Source organism: Aegilops tauschii, chromosome 3 (genome assembly GCF_002575655.3).
Source record: "Aegilops tauschii subsp. strangulata cultivar AL8/78 chromosome 3, Aet v6.0, whole genome shotgun sequence".
Classification (NCBI taxonomy): Eukaryota; Viridiplantae; Streptophyta; class Magnoliopsida; order Poales; family Poaceae; genus Aegilops; species Aegilops tauschii.
Genome location: NC_053037.3, coordinates 487,412,790 through 487,420,531, shown reverse-complemented (window position 1 = coordinate 487,420,531; position 7,742 = coordinate 487,412,790).

Below are 7,742 nucleotides of genomic sequence, written 5' to 3'. Positions count from 1 at the left end.
AAAAAAATCAGAGAGAAGGATTCATCACGTTTTACGATACGGAGCCGCCGCCAAGCCCTAATCTCTCTTGGGAGGGCTGATCTGGAGTCCGTTCGGGGCTCCGGAGAGGGGAATTCATCGCCGTCGTCATCATCAACCATCCTCCATCACCAATTTCATGATGCTCACCGCTGTGCGTGAGTAATTCCATCGTAGGCTTGCTGGACGGTGATGGGTTGGATGAGATTTATCGTGTAATCGAGTTAGTTTTGTTAGGGTTTGATCCCTAGTATCCACTATGTTCTGAGATTGATGTTGCTATGACTTTGCTATGCTTAATGCTGTCACTAGGGCCCGAGTGCCATGATTTCAGATCTGAACCTATTATGTTTTCATGAATATATTTGTGTTCTTGATACTATCTTGCAAGTCAATAGTCACCTACTATGTGTTATGATCCGGCAACCCCGAAGTGACAATAATCGGGACCACTCCCTGTGATGACCATAGTTTGAGGAGTTCATGTATTCACTATGTGTCAATGCTTTGGTCCGGTACTCTATTAAAAGGAGGCCTTAATATCCCTTAGTTTCCATTAGGACCCCGCTGCCACGGGAGGGTAGGACAAAAGATGCCATGCAAGTTCTTTTCCATAAGCACGTATGACTATATTCGGAATACATGTCTATATTACATTGATGACATGGAGCTAGTTCTGTGTCACCCTATGTTATAACTGTTGCATGAATAATCGCATCCGGCATAATTCTCCATCACCGATCCAATGCCTACGAGCTTTTCATACATTGTTCTTCGCTTAGTTACTTTACCGTTGCCACTGTTACAATTACTATAAAACTATCACTGTTACTTTTGCCACTGTCACGGTTACTTCCATACTACTTTGCTACTAAACACTTTGCTGCAGATACTAAGTTATCCAGGTGTGGTTGAATTGACAACTCAACTGCTAATACTTGAAAATATTCTTTGGCTCCCCTTGTGTCGAATCAATAAATTTGGGTTGAATACTCTACCCTCGAAAACGGTTGCCATGCCCTATACTTGTGGGTTATCATCAGTTTTATTTCTATTACTTTCTTCATGTCAAATACATATTCCTTCGACTATGAGATTATGCAACTCCCAGATACCGGAGGAATGCCTTGTGTGCTATCAAACGTCACAACGTAACTGGGTGATTATAAAGATGCTCTACAGGTATCTCCGAAGGTGTTTGTTGGGTTGGCATAGATCGAGATTAGGATTTGTCACTCCGAGTTTCGAGAGGTATCTCTAGGCCCCCTCGGTAATATACATCATAAGAAGCCTTGCAAGCAAAGTGACTAATGAGTTAGTTACAAGATGATGTATTATGGAACGAGTAAAGAGACTTGCCGGTAACGAGATTGAACTAGGTATAAAGATACCACCGATCGAATCTCGGGCAAGTAACATACCGATGGACAAAGAGAATAATGTATGTTGTCATAACGGTTTGACCGATAAAGTGTTGAAAATATGCCCTAGAGGCAATAATAAAATGGTTATTATTATATTTCCTTGTTCATGATAATTGTCTATTGTTCATGCTATAATTGTGTTATCCGGAAATCGTAATACATGTGTGAATACATAGACCACAACATGTCCCTAGTGAGCCTCTAGTTGACTACCTCGTTGATCAATAGATGGTTACGGTTTCCTGACCATGGACATTGGATGTCATTGATAACGGGATCACATCATTAGGAGAATGATGTGATGGACAAGACCCAATCCTAAGCATAGCACTAGATCGTGTAGTTCGTTTGCTAAAGCTTTTCTAATGTCAAGTATCATTTCCTTAGACCATGAGATCGTGCAACTCCCGGATGCCGTAGGAATGCTTTGGGTGTACCAAACGTCACAACGTAACTGGGTGACTATAAAGGTGCACTACAGGTATCTCCGAAAGTGTCTGTTGGGTTGGCACGGATCGAGACTGGGATTTGTCACTCCGTATGACGGAGAGGTATCTCTGGGCCCACTCGGTAATGCATCATCATAATGAGCTCGATGTGACCAAGTAGTTGGTCACGGGATCATGCATTACGGAATGAGTAAAGTGACTTGCCGGTAACGAGATTGAACGAGGTATTGGGATACCGGCGATCGAATCTCGGGCAAGTAACGTACCGATTGACAAAGGGAATTGTATATGGGATTGCTTGAATCCTCGACATCGTGGTTCATCCGATGAGATCACCGTGGAACGTGTGGGAGCCAACATGGGTATCCAGATCCCGCTGTTGGTTATTGGCTAGAGAGGTGTCTCGGTCATGTCTGCATGATTCCCGAACCCGTAGGGTCTACACACTTAAGGTTCGATGACGCTAGGGTTATAAGGAAGGTTTGTATGTGATTACCGAATGTTGTTCGGAGTCCCGGATGAGATCCCGGACGTCACGAGGAGTTCCGGATTGGTCCGGAGGTGAAGATTTATATATGGGAAGTCATCATACGGTCACCGGAAATATTCGGGGGTATACCGGTATTGTAGCGGGACCACCGGAGGGGTTCCGGGGGTCCACCGGAAGGGTCCACCTGCCCCGGAGGGCCTTATGGGATGTAGGTTGAAGGGAACCAGCCCCTAAGTGGGCTGGGCGCCATCCCCCCTAGGGCCCATGCGCCTAGGGTTGGGGGAACCCTAAAGGGGGGCGCCCCCCTTGCTTGGGGGGCAAGCCCCTCCCCCTTGGCCGCCGCCCCCCTCTAGATCTCATATAGAGGGGCCGGCCCCCTTCCCCCTTCTCCCCATAAATAGAGGCGTGGAGGGAGAGCTGCAGCACTACATCCAAGGCGCAGCCCCTCCCCTCCCCAACACCTCTCCTCCTCCGCGTGAGCTTGGCGAAGCCCTGCCGGAGAACTGCCACTCCACCACCACCACGCCGTCGTGCTGCTGTTGGAGCCTTTCTTCCTCAACCTCTCCCTCCTCCTTGCTGGATCAAGGCGCGGGAGACATCACCGGGCTGCACGTGTGTTGAACGCGGAGGCACCGTTGTTCGATGCTTGGATCGGATTCCGCCGCGATCTGAATCGCTACGTGTACGACTCCTCCAACCGCGTTCTTGCAACGCTTTCGCATCGCGATCTTCAAAGGTATGAAGATGCACTCCCCTCTCGTTGCTAGTAAATTACATAGATTGATCTTGGTGATGCATAGAAAATTTTTAATTGCTGCAACGATCCCCAATAGTGGCATCATGAGCTAGGTCTATGCGTAGTTTCTATGCACGAGTAGAACACAAGTTGTTGTGGGCGTCGATTTTGTCAATTTACTTGCCGTTACTAGTCTTATCTTGATTCGGCGGCATCGTGGGATGAAGCGGCCCGGACCGACCTTACACGTATGCTTACGTGAGACAGGTTCCACCGACTGACATGCACTAGTTGCATAAGGTGGCTAGCGGGTGTCTGTCTCTCCCACTTTAGTCGGATCGGATTCGATGAAAATGGTCCTTATGAAGGGTAAATAGAAATTGGCATATCACGTTGTGGTTTTGGCGTAGGTAAGAAACGTTCTTGCTAGAAACCTATAGCAGCCACGTAAAAAATTTGCAACAACAATTAGAGGACGTCTAACTTGTTTTTGCAACAAGTGTCATGTGATGTGATATGGCCAGAAGGATGTGATGAATGATATATGAGATGTATGAGATTGATCATGTTCTTGTAATAGGAATCACGACTTGCATGTCGATGAGTATGACAACCGGCAGGAGCCATAGGAGTTGTCTTAATTTATTTATGACCTACGTGTCAACTGGAACGTCATGTAATTACTTTACTTTATTGCTAACCGTTAGCCGTAGTAGTAGAAGTAATAGTTGGCGGTACAACTTCATGAAGACATGATGATGGAGATCATGGTGTCATGCCGGTGACGATGATGATCATGGCGCCCCGAAGATGGAGGTCAAAAGGAGCAAAATGATATTGGCCATATCATGTCACTATTTGATTGCATGTGATGTTTATCATGTTTTACATCTTATTTGCTTAGAACGATGGTAGCATAAATAAGATGATCCCTCGCTAAAATTTCAAGAAAGTGTTCCCCCTAACTGTGCACCGTTGCGAAGGTTCGTTGTTCCGAAGCACCACGTGATGATCGGGTGTGATAGGTTCTAATGTTCGCATACAACGGGTGTAAGCCAGATTTACACACGCAATACACTTAGGTTGACTTGACGAGCCTAGCATGTACAGACATGGCCTCGGAACACAAGAGACCGAAAGGTCGAGCATGAGTCGTATAGCAGATACGATCAACATGAAGATGTTCACTGATGATGACTAGTCCGTCTCACGTGATGATCGGACACGGCCTAGTTGACTCGGATCATGTATCACTTAGATGACTAGAGGGATGTCTGTCTGAGTGGGAGTTCATTAATAATTTGATTAGATGAACTTAATTATCATGAACTTAGTCTAAAACCTTTACAATATGTCTTGTAGATCAAATGGCCTCATAGCTGCCAAGAAAGCATATGTCCTGGAAGCACCGCTAGGTGAAGCACCCATCCCAGCAAACCAAGACGTTATCAACGCCTGGCAAGCACGTGTTGATGATTACTCCCTGGTTCAGTGCGGCATGCTTTACAGCTTAGAGCCGGGGCTCCAAAAGCGTTTTGAGCAGCACGGGGCATATGAGATGTTCCAAGAGCTGAAAATGGTTTTCCAAGCTCATGCCCGGGTCGAGAGATATGAAGTCTTCGACAAGTTCTACAGTTGTAAGATGGAGGAGAATAGTTCTGTCAGCGAGCACATACTCAAAATGTCTGGGTTACACGATCGCTTGTCTCAGCTGGGAGTTAATCTCCCGGATGACGCGGTCGTTGACAGAATCCTTCAGTCGCTCCCACCTAGCTACAAGAGCTTTGTGATGAACTTCAATATGCAGGGGATGGAAAGGACCATTCCTGAGGTACATTCAATGCTGAAATCAGCAGAGGTGGAGATCAAAAAGGAACATCAAGTGTTGATGGTCAATAAAACCACTAGTTTCAAGAAAGGCAAGGGTAAGAAGAACTTCAAGAAGGACGGCAAGGGGGTTGCCGCGCCCGGTAAGCCAGTTGCCGGGAAGAAGCCAAAGCATGGACCCAAGCCTGAGACTGAGTGCTTTTATTGCAAGGGAAACGGTCACTGGAAGCGGAACTGCCCCAAGTACTTAGCGGATAAGAAGGTCGGCAATACCAAAGGTATATGTGATATACATGTTATTGATGTGTACCTTACCAGCGCTCGTAGTAGCTCCTGGGTATTTGATACCGGTGCGGTTGTTCAAATTTGTAACTCAAAACAGGAGCTGCGAAATAAGCGGAGACTGGCGAAGGACGAGGTGACGATGCGCGTCGGGAATGGTTCCAAGGTCGATGTGATCACCGTCGCCACGCTACCTCTACATTTACCTACGGGATTAGTTTTAAACCTCAATAATTGTTATTTAGTGCCAGCTTTGAGCATGAACATTGTATCTGGATCTCGTTTAATGCGAGATGGCTACTCATTTAAATCTGAGAATAATGGTTGTTCTATTTATATGAGAGATATGTTTTATGGTCATGCCCCGCTGGTCAATGGTTTATTCTTATTGAATCTCGAACGTGATGTTACACATATTCATAGTGTGGATGCCAAAAGATGTAAGGTTGATAATGATAGTCCCACATACTTGTGGCACTGCCGCCTTGGTCACATTGGTGTCAAACGCATGAAGAAACTCCATGCAGATGGACTTTTGGAGTCTCTTGATTATGAATCATTTGACACGTGCGAACCATGCCTCATGGGCAAAATGACCAAGACTCCGTTCTCCGAAACAATGGAGCGAGCAACCAACTTATTGGAAATCATACATACTGATGTGTGCGGTCCAAAGAGCGTTGAGGCTCGCGGTGGTTATCGTTATGTTCTCACCCTCACTGATGACTTAAGTAGATATGGGTATGTGTACTTAATGAAACACAAGTCTGAGACCTTTGAAAAGTTCAAGGAATTTCAGAGTGAGGTTGAGAATCAACGTGACAGGAAAATAAAGTTCTTACGATCAGATCATGGGGGAGAATATTTGAGTCACGAATTTGGCACGCACTTAAGGAAATGTGGAATTGTTTCACAACTCACGCCGCCTGGAACACCTCAGCGTAATGGTGTGTCCGAACGTCGTAATCGCACTCTGTTGGACCTGGTGCGATCTATGATGTCTCTTACCGAGCTACCGCTATCATTTTGGGGATATGCTTTAGAGACTGCCGCATTCACTTTAAATAGGGCTCCGTCGAAATCCGTTGATACGACACCGTATGAATTATGGTTTGGGAAGAAACCTAAGCTGTCGTTTCTGAAAGTTTGGGGATGCGATGCTTATGTCAAGAAACTTCAACCTGAAAAGCTCGAACCCAAGTCGGAAAAATGCGTCTTCATAGGATACCCTAAGGAAACTATTGGGTATACCTTCTACCTCAGATCCGAAGGCAAGATCTTTGTTGCCAAGAATGGATCCTTTCTAGAGAAAGAGTTTCTCTCGAAAGAAGTAAGTGGGAGGAAAGTGGAACTTGATGAAGTACTGCCTCTTGAACCGGATAGTAGCGCAGCTCAAGAAAATGTTTCTGTGGTGCCTGCACCGACTAGAGAAGAATTTAATGATGATGATCAAGGAACTTCGGATCAAGTTACTGCTGAACTTCGTAGGTCCACAAGGACACGTTCCGCACCAGAGTGGTACGGCAACCCTGTCCTGGAAATCATGTTGTTAGACAACGGTGAACCTTCGAACTATGAAGAAGCGATGGCGGGCCCGGATTTCGACAAATGGCTTGAAGCCATGAAATCCGAGATAGGATCCATGTATGAAAACGAAGTATGGACTTTGACTGACTTGCCCGATGATCGGCGAGCCATAAAAAATAAATGGATCTTTAAGAAGAAGACAGACGCGGATGGTAATGTGACCATCTATAAAGCTCGGCTTGTCGCTAAGGGTTATCGACAAGTTCAAGGGGTTGACTACGATGAGACTTTCTCACCCGTAGCGAAGCTGAAGTCCGTCCGAATCATGTTAGCAATTGCCACATTCTATGATTATGAGATATGGCAAATGGACGTCAGAACGGCATTCCTTAATGGTTTCCTTAAGGAAGAATTGTATGTGATGCAGCTGGAAGGTTTTGTTGATCCTAAGAATGCTGACAAGGTGTGCAAGCTCCAACGCTCAATCTATGGGCTGGTGCAAGCATCTCGGAGTTGGAACATTCGCTTTGATGAGATGACCAAAGCGTTTGGGTTTACGCGGACTTATGGAGAAGCCTGTGTTTACAAGAAAGTGAGTGGGAGCTCTGTAGCGTTTCTCATATTATATGTGGATGACATACTATTGATGGGAAATGATATAGAATTCTTGGAAAGCATAAAGGCCTATTTGAATAAGTGTTTTTCAATGAAGGACCTTGGAGAAGCTGCTTATATATTAGGCATAAAGATCTATAGAGATAGATCGAGACGCCTCATTGGTCTTTCACAAAGCACGTACCTTGACAAGATATTGAAGAAGTTCAATATGGATCGGTCCCATAAGGGGTTCTTGCCTGTATTGCAAGGTGTGAGATTGAGCACGGCTCAATGCCCGACCACGGCAGAAGATGGAGAAAAGATGAGTGTCATCCCCTATGCCTCGGCCATAGGGTCTATTATGTACGTCATGTTGTGTACCAGGCCTGATG